Here is a 19,631-nt window from a genome sequence, read left to right on the forward strand (position 1 = left end):
AATTCGTGTCTATCTCATTATTCAAAAGAGACACAAAAGTTTGAACAGTTCTAATACCACTTGAAAGTCCTTAAAAATCCAAGTTTCCATCAGGGGGAGAAGCCCCAGCAAGTGTGCAAAAAAAAACCCAAAACACCTTTCTAACAGAACTCTGACTTTCTTACCCATCAGAGAAGCCATACTGGTGAAAAATCGTATATATGCCCTGAATGTGGCAAAAATATCAGTTGGAGAGCCTTACATGGGTTTGTACCCAAATAAACAAAAACCAGCCTGAGGAAAGACTCTACAAATGTTTAAATAACAAAAGTTTGTCAAGGATCAGCTCTTGGGGTACATAGGGAACTCACATAAGTGAAAAACCCGTAAATACCATGAGTCTGAAAAAAGGTTTGTTAGAAGCTTCTGTATTTATTGGGCCCCAAAGAACCCATTCTGCCAAGTAAGAGATCAAATTGAGGGTGAACCATCTGTGTACATATAACATGTATGAGAAGAACTGTTCTCATAATTAGTTGACCCATATGTTAGCAGTAACTTTAAATGGAGTCAGTACGGAAATAGTTTCCTAGATCCCAGAAGCTTGTGGGAGAAGCTAGAGCAAGTCAGAGTAGACCTGATGGGTAACTTAGGTGAAGATGCTTTTCTTTTATCTGAACCACTTAATAATTGCTTTAATTTCACTTTAATATTCAGAAATCCAATAAATGAAGGGACTGATACCTGAAAAAAAAAAAGTCCAAGTTCAAGGTCTCCTTTGAGACTCAAAGCAAACCCTTAACTATTAGGATCTGTAAAAATCAAAAAGAAGACGCCCTACCGAGGTCCTGAGTCACACAGAACATGCCGAATCACCCCACTGCAGACAGGCAGGTCTGTGCGCACCCTGCCAAGGTCCTGGGTTGCACGGAAGACGCCTAGTCACCTCGCTGCAGACAGGCGGGCCCACACCCTACCGAGGTCCTGAGTCACACAGAACAGGCTGAGTCAGCCCCCTGCAGACAGGCAGGTCTGTCTGTGCCCTGCCGAGGTCCCGAGTGACACGGAGGCCTCCGAATCGCCCCGCTGCAGACAGGCAGCCACCTGGTTCCACACTACAAAGACGCAGAGGACACCAGACCACCAGACCAAGGTACTGAGTCCTGCTGCTCAGGGCCCAGAGGCAGGGGCTTCTGAGCCGCCGTCCCACTGCTCCTGGTCCAGAGGAAGGGGCTTCCTGGTCACCATCCCTCCCGCGGCTCCCAGCCCAGAGGAAAGGGCTTCCTGGCCACCATCCCTCCCGCTGCTCCCAGCCCACAAGAAAGGGCTTTTGGGTCACCATCCCTACCGCTGCTCCTGGCCCCTGTCCCACCTCTCCCAGCTCAGAGGAGATAATCCGTGCAGGTGCTAACAACGCCCCCACCCCCCGTCGAAATGAGAAAACACGTAAATAAGTCTCAAAACCAGACTTCTAGATCACCTACAGCAATCCCAAAGGGAAATGAGATCGAACACTCTGATACTCAACCACCTGGACCCACTGAACTGGCAACAAAAGAGAATCTGGAAAAAAAGAAATCAGAAATAATTTCTCAGATAATAGGAGAAATTGGGCCCCTAGTGCAAGACTTGATTAATAAATCTAGAGAGGAGCTCAAGAATATGATGGTATCTCAACATAAGAAACAAATGGAATCCATAAAACAAATACAAATAGATTTCCAGGACATGAAAAACTCCATTGAAAGTCTACACAGCAGAATGAGCCAGTGTGAGGACAGAATTTCAGACACAGAAGATAAGATTGCAATTAGTGACCAGGAAAAGAAAAATTGCTTCAAAATTATAAGGGAACATGAGAAATCAATCCAGCAGCTGCTGGATGATGCAAAGAAGAATAACATAAGACTGATTGGGCTCAATGAAGAAACAGGAGAGAGTACAGATGACATAAAAAATCTCTTCACAGAAATAATGGCAGAAAACTTCCCAAGCAGGGGAAAAGAGCTTGACATACAGATAAGTGAGGCATATAGGACTCCAAATAGCCTTCATCAAAAAAAATCTACACATAGGCATATAACTGTTAAGATTCCAGAAACTCAACAGAAGAACAAAGTTCTACAAGCAGTCATAGAAAAGAAACAAATCACATACAAAGAAAAGCCCATCAGAATCACAGCAGACTTCTCAACACAAACCATCAAGGCAAGAAGAGCTTGGAGTGACATATTCCAAGCCCTAAAAGAAAACAGCCTCCAACCCAGATTGATGTACCCTGCAAAACTATCTTTCAAAATGGATGGAGAAATAAGATACTTTCATGACAAAGAGCACCTTAGGAATTTCGTGAATACCAAACCAGCACTCCAAAGAATTTTACACAATATCCTAGGAACAGACATTGAGGATCACAACCCCAGGAAGCAAAGCAGAATGAACCCATCTGGCATGACAAGAAATTAAATGTAAAGGGGGAGAACCTAACAAAAAGAAAAAGTCATGGCAATGACAAGTCAGTATGTTTCAGTTATAACCATCAACGTTAATGGTCTCAATTCACCAATCAAAAGAAATAGACTGGCACAATGGGTCAAGGAGAAAAATCCAACAATATGCTGCATACAAGAAACACACTTAATTCAAAAGGAAACTCATAGACTGGAAGTTAAAGGGTGGAAAATGATACTCCATGCGACAGGAACCCGAAAAAAAGCAGAATTAGCTATCATCTTGGCAGATCAAGTAGATTTCAAACCAACACTGATTAAGAGAGATGAATAAGGACACTATATCCTTGTAAAGGGAAGAATCCAAGAGGAAGAGATGACAATCATAAATATCTATGCACCAAACACTAGTGCACCCAACTATATAAAACAAATACTAACGGACATGAAAAGTCATATATGCACTAATACAATTGTAGTGGGGGACCTCAACACCCCACTGTCACAAATAGATAGATCAACTAGACTAAAAGTAAGTAATGAAATACTAGAACTCAACTGAACTCTTGAACAAATGAACTTAACAGATGTTTACAGAGTCTTCCACCCCACAAAATCAGAATACATATTCTTCTCAGCTGCACATGGGTCATTCTCCAAAATAGACCACATACTCACACATAGAACATGTTTAAGTAAGTGCAAAGGAATTGAAGTTATCCCCTCTATATTATCAGACCATAGTGCAATGAAATTGGAGATCCATAGCAAAAGAAACTCAAAAAATTTCAAAAACATGTGGAAAATGAACAACACACTTCTGAATAACCAATGGGTCACAGAGGAAATTAAAGAAGAAATCAGACAGTTCCTTCAACTAAATGACAATGACAATACAACATATCGGAATTTATGGGACACAATGAAAGCAGTCTTATGAGGGAAATTCATAGCAGTGAATACGCATATTAGGAAAACATAGGAATGAGCCCAATTAAACAACCTGATGCTGAACCTCAAGCTTCTAGAAAAAGAAGAGCAGGACAAGCCCAAAGCTCATACAAGGGAGGAAATTATAAAGATCAGAGGAGAAATCAATGCAATGGAGTCTAACAGAACAATACAAAAAAAAAATCAATGAAGCCAAGAGTTGGTTCTTTGAAAGCATCAACAAAATTGACAAACCTTTAGCCAACCTCGTCAGGAAAAGGAAAGAAAAGGCCCAAATCCATGCAATTAGGAAGGAAAAGGGTGAAACTACAACAGACCTAGCAGAAATCCAGAGGATCATCTATACCTACACTTCCAGAACCTATACACCAATAAGATGGACAACACAGAAGAAATGGACAGATTCCTAGATACATATGAATTACCAAAGTTGAATGAAGACCTAAAAATTCTGAACAACCCAATATCAACCAATGAAATTGAAAATGTAATTAAAAACTTATCAACTAAGAAAAGCCCGGGCCCTGATGGCTTCACTGCTGAATTCTACAAGACATTTAGAGAGCAACTGCTGCCACTACTGTTTAAACTCTTCAATGAAATTGAAAGGGAAGCAATACTCCCAAATTCATTCCTGGAAGCAAGCATCACCTTGATCCCCAAAGCAGAGAAAGACCCAACTGAAAAAGAGAATTATAGGCCAATCTCACTAATCAACATAGATGCAAAAATCCTTAATAAGATAATGGCAAACAGAATGCAGAAGGTCATCAAGAAGATCATACACCCTGATCAAGTGGGATTCATCCCAGGGATGCAGGGATGGTTCAATATACATGAATCAATCAATGTGATCCACTATATCAATACAGCCAAGGACAAAAACCATATGATTATCTCCATAGACGCAGAAAAAGCATTTGACAAAATCCAACATGCATTTATGATAAAAACCCTACAAAAAATTGGAATAGATGGTCTCTACCTCAAACTGATGGAAGCCATCTATGAAAAACCAACAGCCAATATCATACTAAATGGTCAAAAACTGAAATCCTTCACACTCAAATCAGGAACAAGACAAGGATGTCCACTATCACCACTCTTGTCCAATATAGTTCTGGAAACATTAGCCATGACAATTAGACAAGAGAAAGAAATAAAAGGAATAAAGATAGGGAATGAAGAAGTCAAATTGTCATTATTTGCAGATAACATGATACTCTATATAGAAGACCTCAAGAACTCCACCAAAAGTCTTCTAAACTTAATAACCAAATTCAGTCAAGTAGCTGGTTACAAGATTAACACACAAAAATCAATAGCTTTCCTCTACACCAATGACAGACTCACTGAGAGAGAAATAGGGCAAATAATTCCTTTCACAATAGCATCCAAAAAACTGAAATACCTAGGAATCATCCTAACGAAAGAAATTGAAGGCCTCTTCTCTGAAAACTATGGCACTCTGAAAAGAGAGATTGAAGATGATATCAGAAAATGGACAGACATCCCTTGCTCCTGGGTAGGAAGGATTAATATAGTGAAAATGGCCATACTTCCAAAACTGCTATATAGATTTAATGCAATTCCAATTGAGATCCCAGCAGCATACTTCATGGACCTTGAGAAAACAATCCAAAAATTCATTTGGAACAAGAAGAGACCCAGAATAGCAAAAGCAATTCTAGGTAACAGAGCCATGGCAGGGGGTATCACAATCCCCAACCTGCAACTATACTACAAAGCTACTGTGATAAAAACAGCATGGTACTGGCAAAGAAACAGACCTGAGAACCAGTGGAACACAGATTAGAAGATACAGAAGCAACGCCAGACACACTCAGCCATCTCATCTTCGATAAAGGAGTCAAACACCCTCACTGGAGGAAAGATAGCCTCTTTATTAAATGGTGCTGGAAAAATTGGGCTTCAACTTGCCAAAGATTAAAACTAGACCTATATCTCTCACCATGCACTAAACTAAAATCAAAATGGATTAAAGATCTAAATATTAAAATAGAAACTCTGAACCAGTTTGATCAGAGGTTAGGTAGAACCCTTGAAGACATCGGTGTAGGAAAAGATTTTATGAACAAAACCTCAGTTGCCCGTGAACTAGCACAAACAATCAACAAGTGGGATCTCTTCTTATTAAAAGGCTTCTGCACAGCAAGAGAAACCACCAGCAGTGTGAAGAGACAACCCACAATGTGGGAAAAAATCTTCACCTGCTCTTCCTCACACAAAGGTCTACTATCTTGAATCTATAAAGAACTTAAAAAGATCACACCTCCCAAATTTAAAGACCCAATCCGAAAATGGGCATCTGAAATGAACAGACATTTCTCACAAAAAGAAGTAGAAATAGCAAATAAATACATGAAAAAATGTTCACCATCACTGGTCATTCGAGAGATGCAAATGAAAACAATGCTGAGATTCCACTTCACTCCAGAAAGAATGGCTGCTATCATGAAATCAACCAATAACAAATGCTGGCGGGGCTGTGGGGAAAGAGAAACCCTGCTCCACTGCTGGTGGGAGTGTAGACTGGTGCAACCACTGTGGAAATCAGTATGGAGATACCTCAAAGAACTAGGACTGGAAGTCCCATTTGACCCCAGTATTTCACTGCTGGGATCTTCCCCAAAGAATTAAAAGAATCATACTACAGTGATATACGTGCGCCCATGTTCTTATCAGCACAGTTTGTGATAGCTAAAACTTGGAAACAGCCCAAATGCCCATCAACTGGAGACTGGATAAAGAAAATGTGGTTTTTTAATAAAGTGGAGTACTACTCAGCCATAAAAAGTGAGAAATTAGAGACATTTATAGCTACGTGGATGCACATTGAGGCCATACTCTTAAGTGAAATAAATAGGACACACATGAATAAATTCCGAATAGTTTCTCTGGTGTGAGAAACTAAAAGTGTAAATAAGGACTAAATGTGTAATACGTAATGTGAAATAGGAAGAAAAGGGGCAAAGGGGAAGGAAGTGGGAGGGCTAGAGGAAAGGATAGAAGGGAATGGGATTAATATGAGAAAATGGAAAAATAGGAACAAAATCTTTGTAAATAGGGAGGAATGGAGGGGTTGAAGGGAGGGCTGGGCAAGGGTGAAAAATAAGAACCAAGAGAGACTATGTAAAGGTGCAAATTTCCAATGATGAATGTCATTATATTGTATACCTAAAATGTACCAATGATTAGAATGAATAATCAATAATGTAAAATAGGAAGAAAAGGTCCAAAGGGGTAGGGGTAGTGGGAGGGGCAGGGGAAAGGAAAGAAGGGAAAGGAAAAATGATGAGTAATGGAAAAAATGGAAATAAAGTCTTTGTAAATAGGGAAGGGTGGAGGGCATGAAGGGAGGGCTAGGAATGGGGAAAAAATAAGAACCAAGATGCCTTATGTAAAGGTACAATTCCCAATGAGAAATGTAATTGTGTTGCATACCTACAATGTACCAATAAAAGAATTTAATATTTAAAAAAATCAAAAAGAAAATTAAATACTTCCAACATATAGTGGCACACGGTAAACATTCTCATTCCAAAATGGACAGATAGGTGAAGAGAAGGGAAAGGGATCAAAGCAAGACCGACCCAGTAGGATTAACACTTAATATTGTAGCTTCATGTCTAGCATCAGGGGCAGGCTGTGGGGAGATGTGACCTCCTAAGAGCTTGGGCCAGTTCCAGCCCACAAGTCCTCTGTCTTAGGCTGGCTCTGCTTGCTGTCTGTAGTTTCCCTCAGCAGACACTCCACATTCCTGGCATCTCCAATTTCCTACAGTCTCCATCCAGTGCATCTTCAGCTTTATTCTCACACCTTCACTCTTAGCTCCCTCATGGGCTCCTGGCAGGGACTGTGATCCTGTCACACATTTTTGCCTGGACTCTCAGGCCTTCTGAAATCTGGATGGAAGCCTCCATGACTCCATAACTCTTGCACTATTAGTTTTACTTTGTTAGATAAATTGTATTTCCCAAAGAGTTTAAAAATTAGTTCAGAAAACCCTTAGGAAAAGTATGAATACAGGAGCCAGGCGAAAAATATACCTTTGGGATATATATACTCAATAGAGGAAAAATATTTGGCTCATTCTCCTTGGCATTCATTTTTCTGTCATGGTAGAAATGACAGGATGATCAGACAGCTAAGAATGGATGTTCTGCAGCTAAGTGAGGCCAAAGCATGAGTAGATTCTTTATACCACTTGGGCTGACTGCAAACATAAATGCTAGCTATGTCTGATGATAAGAAAATAAAACAAAAAATATAAAATAATGAATAAGAAATCGAGGAACAAAATGGAAAATTAATTGTTTTGATTTAGAGTGACTAAAGTTCACAGGTATGGTTATTTACTTCTGTTAGTAAAGCCTAGATTCAAAGGGAATATCTAATTTAGTGGGAAAACAGTTTAGTTGTAAAGATATAAAGAATGCTGATGATTAAATAAAAACAAGTAAGCATACTTGTTGCCTGTAATCCCAGCATTTGGGAGGCTGAGGCAGGAGAAATGCTGAGTTTGAGGCCAGTGTGGTCTACATAGTAAGATCAAGGCCAGCCTGAACTACATAGCAAGACCCTGTCTCAAAAAAAAAAAAAAAAAATCTAGGGCCGGGGATTTAGCTCAGTGGTTCTGGCACCTGCCTTGCAAGCGCAAGGTCCCAAGTTTGATCCCCGGTACCCACCCCCCCAAAAAAAATCCACAACAAACAGTACATACTAGTGTGTTCAATAAATGTTAGTGTTCTTAAATATCTAGGAGGTAACAAGATAAAGTTACCAAATGAAACACTTAACCCAGTATCTGGCACACGATGATTAGACAATTCAGTTTTTCCCATTCCCTGTGCTACCAGTCAGTCTTTGAGTGCTCTATGGCATAAATAATTGGCTTTGTGAATGGTTCTGAGTTCCATACATGTTGGCATCATAGGAAATGTTATTTTAAGGCACTGAGAATGTTCATAATAAATCACGCACATTTCAACAGACTCCTCCTAAATTAGTACTTTGTTTTAAATGGTCACAAATTCCAGTATTCAGGAAACTTTACTTGATAAAGTGCTGGATTTATGAGTTTATGGTCTTAAATAGGAAGTTTGGGGATATCTATCTAGAGAATTACAAGTTTAGTAGTTTACAAAAACTAAACAGTTTCTCAATTCTGTTTGCATCACTAAACAGGACTACATTACATGCCTGTCCCTTAAAGAGTACTAAACAGTACCCAATAATCATCTCAATAAATCAACTGAATGACTAATAAATGTTCATTTGATAACCACCTAGTGCAACTATTACATTGTTTAGATTTCATAATTTGCAATATGTCTTTCTTTGCAGAGTTAGCAGGAAAAAAGTAAGTTATTTTTTCTTCCAGGTTAAAAAAAACGCCTCATATTCCACGCTTTACTTGGAATAAGTACCTGCTATATGTTATATACTGCATTAAACAATGAAGAACACATATAAAAGATTTAAGTGCTATAATCTGCGATCTACTGGTATTCATTCATTCAGTCTTCCACCCAACTGATCAATAAATATTTATTGACCATATATTCTCTGTGAAGCTATTCTAGGATTTAGCAGGAATCAAAAATGACAAAATCCTGGGCCAGGGATTTAAGTCAGTGGCACTGCACCTCCCTTGCAAGCGTAAGGAGTTTGATTCCCAGTACAAAAAAAGAGAGACAAAATCCTTACTCTTACAAAGCTTATGCTTTAGTAAGGTGAGAGAGGAAGCAAATGAATTAATGTCAGTTGCACATAAAAACCAAGAAGAGGGCAGGGATTTAGCTCAGTGGTGGCGCCACCTGCCCCACGGGCACAAGGACCCGAGTTCGATCCCCAGTACAAAAACAAAACAAAACAAAACACAAGAAGAAAGAATAAAGCAATAAAGGGGATACTGAGTCAGTAGGAAGAATGAAATATAAATAACGTGGCTAGCAAAGACCTCTCTAATGAGGCCATACTAGATAGGAGACTTGAAAGAAACAGGAGAGAGTGAGTCATGTAAGTATCTGGGAAAAGATTATTTCAGGAGGAAGGAATGAGATATAGGTAGGCCTTAACATGGGAACATATTGAATGCTTTAATGAACAAGAATGAGATGAGACTATGAGAAGGAGCAGAATACTAGGAGCTACAGTCAGACCGGATGGTAGAGACCAGATCATAGAGAGTTTGAAACCCACTGGAGGGTCTATAGACTTATTCCAAGTAGATGGGAAAGCCAATAGAAATATCTGAGTGATAAAATCCATCTTACCCCCTACTTTTTGGTACTGAAGATTGAACCCAGGGTCTTTACACTGAGCTAGATCCCCAGGCCTTTTTATATCTTATTTTGCAACAAGGTCTCACTAAGTTGCAGAGGCTGGGTTCAAAATTGAGTTCCTCCCACATTTGCCTCCCAGCATGCTGGGATTACAGGCTTGTACCACCATGATGAGCTCCCACTGCATTTTTAAAAAACATCACTCTAAATGTAATACGAGAAACAGGACAGATTTAGAGAAACTGGTTAAAGGGTACTATAATAATTCTAACAAGAGATGATTATGGCTGAAATCAGATTAGCAGTGGTGGAAGTGATGATAAGTAAATGAATTCAGCATAGTTTGAAGGAAGAGTAACCAAGATTTACTGATGGATCTGACATAAGGTATGATAGAAAAAAATAAATGAAGCATGATTCTACAGTTTTGTTGTGTGAAACTTGATGAATAGATTTGTCATTAGTGAAATGAAGACAAATGAAGAGAGAAAGTTGGTAAGTGAAAATCAAAAGTTCAGTTTTGCATATAATAGCACTAAAATGCCTTTTAGACATTCAAGTGGATATGTCACATAAATAGCTAAATATATAAATCTAGAGTTTGTGGAATAGTTAAGCTAGTGATTTAAATTTTTGGAGTCAACACCTTAATAGAGGATATAAAACCACTGAAGAAATAGATGTGCATAGATAAAGAGTTCCAAAATCACTAAGCCCAGGAATAGTACAAATTTAGAAGTAAGGAAGATCTGGCATAAGAACCATCAGAGGAAAAATGATAGGTCAAAGGACTAAAGTCTTAAATTACCTAGTCTAGTTCCAGTACATAACAAAGTTAGAAATACAAAAAAGAACCACACACACACACACAAACACACAAATATAAAAAGTGCTATAGGAGAAAAATGTTCAAAGTGACGAAGAAAAAGGCAAGTAACTATCTGGCAAAATCAGAGTAGAGTTCACAGATGGAATAACATTTGAGATGGTCATAAAATTTAATCAGATGCCTATAGGACAAGGAAAGGTAACAGAGCTCTCATATCTGTGTACAGAAAATCCATATTTATAGTCACCTTTTCAACCAACTCCTCTAAAACTAACAATTCCTTTTTTAGAGTTCTTGAAAAAGAAAAGCAAAATCACCCATAATATTCCACTTGGCACTAGGAAGTAATATAACCTCTGTGACATTCACCTAGCTAAGTGGTATACCCACTGTCTACCTCTCTTGCCTTCACACTGATCAAAGATACTGAAGTTCAGTTCACAATTTTCTGGTCCACCAAGATTCTGCCAGTCACCTAAAGGAATCTCAACATCCACAAGCATAACATATTTGACAACATGATCTGAATCTTCTTTCTCTCCAGTGGCCTTATAAAACTACATGAAAGTTCAGCCACCATTTCTATGGTCACATCTTGGAGTTTGTCTTTATTTGACATTATTCTATCACTAAAATGCTAAACCTGAATACAGATTAAATATCCTTTATCTTAAATGTTCTGAAATTCAAAACTTTTTCAGTGTCAGGTCAGCACTCAAGAAGTTTCAGATTTTGGAGCATTTCAGAATTCAGATTTTTGGCTTAGGGATACTTAATCTGAAGTATACTCCCCTTAGAATAACTTTCTTAATCACTGTCAAGTAGAAACATATTTATATAATTTGATATTTTCTTATAATCACATTAAAAAGTATAAAGAGGGGAAAGGTGAAGAAGAAAGGAAGAGGAAAGGGGGAGGAGAGAGTGGGAGGGAGATGGAGCATTTGTTTTGGAATTAATTTTAATAACAAAAAATTAACAATATAAAAATCTTTTTTTCCATCCACAGTAAGTGTTCAAAGCCCATTGTGTATTTTACACAGATAGTATATTATAACTTGCAGGCTGAATTATCTATAGCCAAAGTGAAATCTAGTTTTAGCAAAATAAGAGTTGTGTTTAAGAAAAGTATTTCACACTATGTCGAGTGAAGAATTTGGCCTTGCTCAAGTAGCAGGTCTGACCTTCCCCTGGATTCTGGGAGGTAATATCTGGACTGTTAGAATATTATGCCTGCTGGACCTATCTCTGTTTGCCTGGGAGCCTTGGGTAATGCCAGAGAATCTAACAATATGATTTCAAGTCAGACTCACAAAATACATACAGTATTAGAATAGGGGCTGGTGACATTAGAAAGACCAACAATGTGACCTAGTGCAGGCTTTGGGGCACAATATCGGTTGATCTCAACACAGATCAACCATGTAAGTAATCTCAATCAATCAGGCCTATGAAAATAAAAATGCTGAACAGGAAGGCTCAGCTGATCTTCCCTGGAGCAATTCTCTGTGCATCATATGAGGAAAATAACACATCCTGTCTCCACAGGCATAGGACAAAGAAAGCTCCTGGTCTGGTACTTCTCCTAGACCTTGAGTTTCTTCCTTTGGTTGTATTCTTTCCCTGTAATAAACCATAACTATAAGTTACATAGCTTTTGGTGAGTTCCAAATCCCAGCAATTTATCAAATGTGAAGGTAATTTTGGGAATTTCTGAACTTGCAGTTAGTGTCAGAGTGAGGGTGATTTTGGAAAATGTGCTAATTTTGTGGCTGGCTAACTCTGGCATCTTATCTAAAACTCTTGCACAATGCTTCAGTTTTTGGGGGTTTTTTTGTTTTTTTGTTTATGTTTGTTTGGGACAGGGTCTCACTATGTAGTTCAGGCTGGCCTTGAATTCACTATGTAGGCCAGGCTGGCCTCAAACTCAGGACAATCCTCCTGCCTCAACCTCCCAAGTGCTGGGATTATATGACTGCATTGCCATGGCCAACAGAATGCCTCAGTTTTTAATTTAAATGTAAATTAAATTAAATTCAAAATCCTCACTTGCACTAGCTGCATTCCAAATGTGCAAGAGCAACATGTAGCCAATGGCTACCATATTGGGCAATATAGTTTTAGACTTTTATCTCTCTAATCCTTGTATGTCCAACACATCTGCTTTTCAACTTCACGCAGACCTCTAGCTTTTGACATTCTCATTTAAGAACATTTGTCCTGGTCATACTTGTATCCTCTGTTCCACTTAAGCCTCAGCCAAATGGCCCAAACATTAATTACATTATTGCTGATGCCCTCATTTTTCTTGCCACCTGTCTCTTCTGTTGTACATGTCATAAATCCAAACACTGGATCAGTTCAATTGTCTGTCATATCCCATATACACAGAGGTAGCTGAGCATTATTAGGGAAAAAGCATTCAATCCTGTGTAATGGAACAAGTTCTTGGTTTCCTATCTCTAGGGCCTTTAATCAACTATTTTATCTGTTTTTGAGCATTCCTTTTCTCATTTCTCCCAGCAGCTAATTTCACCTTCTCTGTCCTGATGTATGTACATCCCTACCTGCTCACCTTTAACTCTCAGTCCTACCCCAAATACAAAATTAAACCTGGGTATGGTTGGTGGCACATGCCTCTAATTTCAGCATTCTGGAAGGATGAGGCGGGAAGATGGCAAGTTTGAGCCCCTCTTGGACAACTTGGGTGATTCAGCAAGGCCCTGTCTCAAAATAAAAAGTAAAAATGGGGCTGGGAATGTAGCTCAATGAAAGGTCCCAAGTTCAATCCCCAATTAATAAAACACCAAAAGGCATGCAATACCTTAGCTTGCATTCTTCTGCCTAAGAAATCACCTAGAGCCACATGCAGCTTTACCTTTACCTTTACCTTCTGATTGATTCATTCATTGACCATAATTGAGTACAGGGCCTTCACAGTGAGCTACATCCCCAGACCTTTTTAAATTTATGACAGGGTCTCGCTAAGTCACTACGTTCCCCAGTCTGGGCTCAAACTTGTGATCCTACTGCCTCAGCCTCCCAGAGTGGTGGAATTACAGGCCTATGCCACCTGCCTGACTTATCCTTCTTCTTGTGCAAGGCCACTTCGTTGTAACTATGCTCATAGCTTAATCATTTCTTACTGTACAGATTATCGTTTCCATTTTAATTACTGTCAAAGTCATTTTCTTCACTACTGTATATTCAACCTAATATATAATTGAGCCTCCTATCTAAATGTATGACAACAAAACATCTCCTTACTTCTTGTACTAAAAGAATCTGAGATTTCTGCCCTAAATGCAAGCTAACAAGTTAGCCTGCCACAGTTGCATGGATACAGGCAGAAGATATGAAGCCCTTAGGTCAGAGACAAAGGGTTTTGTTACTTACGGATCAGCAAGCATCATAAATGTTAACATATTTGCTTCAGTTCTGCAAGCCCCAATTCCCATAGGGCAAAGCAAAGACAACCACGGGATACCTGCACACACTATTGGGTACATTACAGGGCGAGCAGTGAGCTGAGGAAACTCAAATCTTTTGCTATAAGTAATAAACAGACCTAATTTTGAGCTCTCGAGAGAGACATTCTTCCTAACTTCCAAGGCTACACAAACGTTCTTGAAAAGAAAGTATGGGGCAAAGGCCACCAATGCCTTGCTCATAAGACATTAAGGGACACCTCGCTGCTCTGCCATGGCTGGCTAGGGCACCATCCGGAGCACCGAGCAGCGCGGGGGGGGGGGGGGGGGGGCGGCCGCGCGCGAGGCCGAGGGAGGGGCGGCGGTGGTTCCAGCATGAAGAGGAGAGCTGGGCTGGGGGGCAGCATGAGGTCAGTGGTGGGCTTCTTGTCCCAGGGGGGCTTGCATGGGGACCCCCTGCTCACTCAGGACTTTCAGAGGAGATGCCTGCGGGGCTGCAGAAACCTCTACAAGAAGGACCTCCTCGGCCACTTCGGCTGTGTCAATGCCATTGAATTCTCCAACAATGGAGGCCAGTGGCTGGTCTCAGGAGGAGACGACCGCCAGATTTTGCTGTGGCCCATGGAACAAGCCATCCATTCTAGGGTCAAGCCCATACAGCTGAAAGGAGAGCACCATTCCAACATTTTTTGCTTGGCTTTCAACAGTGGGAACATCAAAGTATTTTCTGGAGGAAATGATGAACAAGTTATCCTCCATGATGCTGAAAGCAGCGAGACCTTGGATGTGTTTGCTCATGAAGATGCAGTAACATGGCTTGTCGGTGAGCCCAGTAAATGACAACATTTTTGCCAGCTCTTCAGATGATGGTCAAGTTCTCATTTGGGACATCCGGGAGTCTCCTCATGGAGAGCCTTTCTGCCTGGCAAACTATCCTTCAGCCTTTCACAGTGTCATGTTTAACCCTGTGGAGCCCGGGTTATTGGCCACAGCCAATTCAAAGGAAGGAGTAGGACTTTGGGATATTCGAAAATCTCTGAGTTCTCTCCTGTGCTACGGTGGCAATCTATCCCTCCAAAGTGCCATGAGTGTGCGATTCAACAGCAACGGGACCTAACTCTTGGGCCTGGGGCGTCGCCTGCCTCCTGTGCTGTATGATATCCACTCCCGCCTGCCTGTGTTCCAGTTTGACAATCAGGGTTACTTTAATTCATGCACCATGAAAAGCTGCTGCTTCGCAGGAGATCGTGACCAGTATATCCTTTCAGGCTCTGATGACTTCAACCTGTACATGTGGAGAATCCCTGCAGACCCAGAAGCAGGTGGCATTGGCAGGGTGGTCAATGGAGCCTTCATGGTGCTGAAAGGGGATCGATCTATTGTTAACCAGGTCCGATTTAATCCCCACACCTACATGATCTGCTCTTCTGGCGTAGAAAAGATTATCAAGATCTGGAGCCCATACAAACAGCCAGGATGTACCAGAGACCTCGATGGCCGCATTGAGGATGATTCCCGCTGCCTCTACACCCATGAAGAGTACATCAGCCTGGTGCTGAACAGTGGGAGTGGCCTGTCCCATGACTACGCCAATCAGTCTGTCCAGGAGGACCCCCGGATGATGGCATTCTTTGACTCCCTGGTCCACCGAGAGATCGGGGGCTGGAGCTCAGACTCGGACAGTGATCTCAGCGAGAGCACTATCCTCCAGCTGCACGCAGGGGTCAGTGAGCGCTCCGGCTACACTGACTCGGAATCCTCGGCCTCCCTGCCCTGCTCTCCACCCCCCACCATGGATGAAGCCGACAGTGCCTTCCACCTGGGGCCCCTGAGTGTCACCGCCACACCTGCAGCAGTGTCCACCCCACCAGCCCCTTCCTGTGAGGACTCTGCCTCTCGCCAACAGCGCCTCTCAGCTCTGCGGCGTTACCAGGACAAACGCCTTCTAGCCCTGTCCAATGAGTCAGATTCAGAGGAGAACGCCTGTGAGGTCGAGCTGGACACAGACCTCTTCCCCCGGCCCCGCTCGCCCAGCCCTGAGGATGAGTCCAGCAGCTCCAGCAGCTCCAGCAGCTCCAGCAGCTCCAGCAGCTCCGAGGACGAGGAGGAGCTGAATGAGCGCCGCACCTCCACTAGGCAGCGGAACGCTGCACGGAGGAGGCAGAAGACGCTTCGGGAGGAGAGGCCTGGTGCGCCCACCAAGCCCACCAGCACCTACATTGGCGAGGACAATTGCGACTACCCTCAGATCAAAGTAGATGACCTCTCTTCCTCCCCAGCCTCCTCCCCTGAGCGAAGCACTTCCGCCCTGGAGATTCAGCCGAGCCGGGGGTCATCAACCTCAGACATAGAATCAGTTGAGCGAAAGATTTATAAAGCTTACAAGTGGCTCCGTTACTCCTACATCTCCTACTCAAGTAACAAAGATGGAGAGGCCTCCCTAGTAGCAGGGGAGGCAGATGAAGGGAGAACAGGAACCAGCCACAAGGAAAACCCTGCCCCTTCTTCTAGTAAGGAAGCCTCACTGAACACAGCCTTGGCCCAGAGGAATCAGGATCTGTCCCCAGAAGGCTGCAGCAAAGATGCACGTAAAGGGACGTCCACTAGAAATCCCAACAGTGGCCCAGGCCATGAGCACAGCAGCCACCCTCGGGCAGAGGCACCAGAGGGCACCTCTCAGGACACCAGCAATGGTAGCTCTGTAGAACACTCTTTTGAAACAAAGAAGCTCAATGGAAAGGCCCTGAGCAAGGTCCTGAGCAGCTGGGCTGAAGAGCCACCCTCTCCCCCTGTCCCCAAGGCATCTGGCTCCACTCTCAGCAGTGGATCTGGCAACTGTTCTAGGACCCAGTCTGATGACAGCGAGGAGAGGAACCTAGAAACCATCTGTGCCAACCACAACAATGGATGCTTACACCCCCGGCCCCCTCATCCCCACAACAATGGGCAGAACTTCGGGGAGCTGGAGGTAGTAGCCTGTTCTTCCCCAGGACACTCAGACACTGACCATGATAACTCACCCCTGACAGGGACTCTCTTACACAAAGATTGTTGTGGGTCTGAAATGGCCTGTGAAACCCCCAATGCTGGAACAAGAGAGGACCCCACTGACACCTTCAGCCACAGACAGCACCAGGGCTGTTCATGGCCACAGTGGCCTCAAAAGGTACCGAGTTGAGTTGGAAGACACAGATTCAGAGAACTGCTCCTCAGAGAAGGAACTAAAACCATGATAAATGCAAAGGGAAAACAAAAAGCTACAAAAAGTAGCCTTCAGAAAATATTCTTTAGTGAACACAGCAGAAAGGAAAAAAGTATTAAAGGCACATAAAACCAGGGCCTGAAATTTTGTGTCTGCTGCTGCTCCCTTCTATTTAATATTCAACCGTGGGTCTGAATGTCTAGCTGGCTATTGGCCTGTGTTGTGTTAGGAATGGGGAGAGGTCCAAGTAACTCTTTTCTAGTGAGACAAGAGCATTGTGCCCCTGTGCAAGGATCTCTGAAAGTCATTGTTGAGACATTTGACCTGTTCTCCTCTGTGTGTGCACACTGGCACTGTGAGCTCACTGTCTTATGAGACTTTTCTTCTAGTTGTCCATCAGAAAGGACCTGTGGGTTTGTAGTTTTTGCCATCTCACCCTGTTCACATGTCATAGGTGTTCAGGTCTTAAGGAGGAGTGCCTGATAGATCAGATTGGGCAGCCATTAAGTTGTAGGTTTATACCTGCAGAGTATAAACAAGCCTTCAGCCATTAGCTCAGCTGGAGAGGAAATCATGGTTCCTTTCTTAAACCTTCCATGTTTTCTCTAACACTTCTTCAATGAGCATATAATATGGAGATACTAAAAGTGAAACATTTTCATTTCTAACAAGAGGTCAGCACTTCAGATTCAAGAACATATAGCTCCCTGATGAATTTCATTGTTTACGAATGTTATAAATTATTGACTAGTCACAGATAACGCACTTTAACCAGTTAGGTGCTAGTTCTGAAGAGACACTCAAAAGGCCAGGTGCTTCCTTGGCTCCGACTGATGGTGACCAGGTATACTAAAGAAGAGGGAAGGACAGCTCTCCAGAGCTTTGTGTCCAGATGACTAAAGTGGGTGTTAGAGGTATGCTAATGAAGAAGTGTAGTAAAGACCAGAATATGGTATTCTTTTAATCCAACCCAAAACCACTGGTCAGAATTGATGGGACTGGCATCTTCCCTTGGGCTTGCAGTTGACCGAGGCTGTGGTATTCTTTTTGAACTTTGCAGAGCAGTAGGCCTCTCTTAAAGTGACAGATTCTTAGTAAGAGGCAGAGGGTGTGGGAAGAGGAGTCTTTGCTTGAACTCCTGGCTCCCAAAAGAAATTCAGTTCTGTTGAAGTAGGTAATGTTTGAGGGGGGAAAGGCCAAGAGATTTTCAGCATTGTAATGGTGGTGGTTACAGTCACTCAGTTATCAGTGCAGGGTTGTGCAAGACAGGAAGACCTAATAAGAATGGTCAGATGTCTTATTGGTACAGACATCAAGAAAGGCAGAATACTGGCAAGGAAGAGAGAGAACAATATACTTTTCTTGAGCGCAAAGGTACTAGGCAACTAGGAGCTTTATAAAAGGACAAAGGTTGGTGTAAGCCAAGAGGAGCTGCCATCTTGCTAAGCTTTGTGGAAAGGAGGACATGCCTAGTATATGTTTGATGGGGCTGCATGTGAGAGCACTGTTTTTGAGGGCATGCAGGAGTGTGAGTAGAGGGGGATGTACAGTTCAATACCTGGACTCTCACTGGGGGAGTGGAACGGTGGTTCTGTAACCAACATTAGTTACTTTGGATTTGTAATTAAAATGGTTCAATGATTTGTCTTTAACTATTCACAGATAATTGTAAATTCTGGTTTTATAAGCCCAAGTTATTTTACATTTGCATTTCCAAAATGTATTACATTGGAATTTTGTAATCCTTTATATACAAAAAATAAAAGACATTAAGGAATGTGAATTACCCACAGAGAATTCTCTTCCAACAACCTTTGCTCCCTGCTCAAATTACTATCTTTTTCTGGCTTTTCTTTAGAGCCATGCTTCTCAAAATACTGGCATATCCTAAGACCTCCAATTTATACTAGCTTAATTGCAGTGATATATAAAAATGTTATTCCTTCACAGCTCTATTCCCTTCCTCTTACTTGTACTAGTATCTTATACGTGCTACAACTACTAATATTACAAACTAAACAATGCATTGTTTTGGTTATGACTTAACCATCTATAATGATTTCCTTGAGTCAATGCAGCTTTTCTCCTATACACCTCCTTTGTGCTATTTATTATGTTTGGGTATATTACAAATATATTACATTAGAGGCCTAACAATGTATCATATATATAATTTTACACAACTGCTTTTTAAACAAGTGAAAAAAAGGAGAAAATATGTATCACTTGGTTTGTTTTGTTTTGTTTTGTTTTTTGAGACAGGGTCTCACTAAGTAGCCCAAGCTAGACTTGAATTCATGGAGATCTTCCTGCCTTAGCCTCCTGAGTTCTGGGATTACAGACATGCACCATCATGACTAGCCTCCTTTTATAATCACAAAATTACCTCTGCTGGTACACTTTTTGTTGTTATTGTTTGCTTGTTTTTGTTTCTGTATCTTGTAGGTAGACTGCTTTCAGCTTGAAGAACTTTCTTTAGTTTTC

General features: G+C 41.6%; 1 protein-coding gene and 1 pseudogene across 9 annotated transcripts in view; one reads left to right on the forward strand and one right to left on the reverse strand.

Moving 5' to 3' along the window:
• Positions 1–19,631, reverse strand: part of Sik3 (SIK family kinase 3) — a 266,673-nt gene that overhangs the window by 83,301 nt on the left and 163,741 nt on the right. The gene's annotated exons all lie outside the window — the stretch shown is intronic.
• Positions 14,310–18,598, forward strand: LOC106010392 (DDB1- and CUL4-associated factor 5 pseudogene; annotated as a pseudogene).

Source organism: Heterocephalus glaber, unplaced genomic scaffold, assembly GCF_053883595.1.
Source record: "Heterocephalus glaber isolate CG9 unplaced genomic scaffold, H.glaber_assembly_v1.0 deba00001429, whole genome shotgun sequence".
Classification (NCBI taxonomy): Eukaryota; Metazoa; Chordata; class Mammalia; order Rodentia; family Bathyergidae; genus Heterocephalus; species Heterocephalus glaber.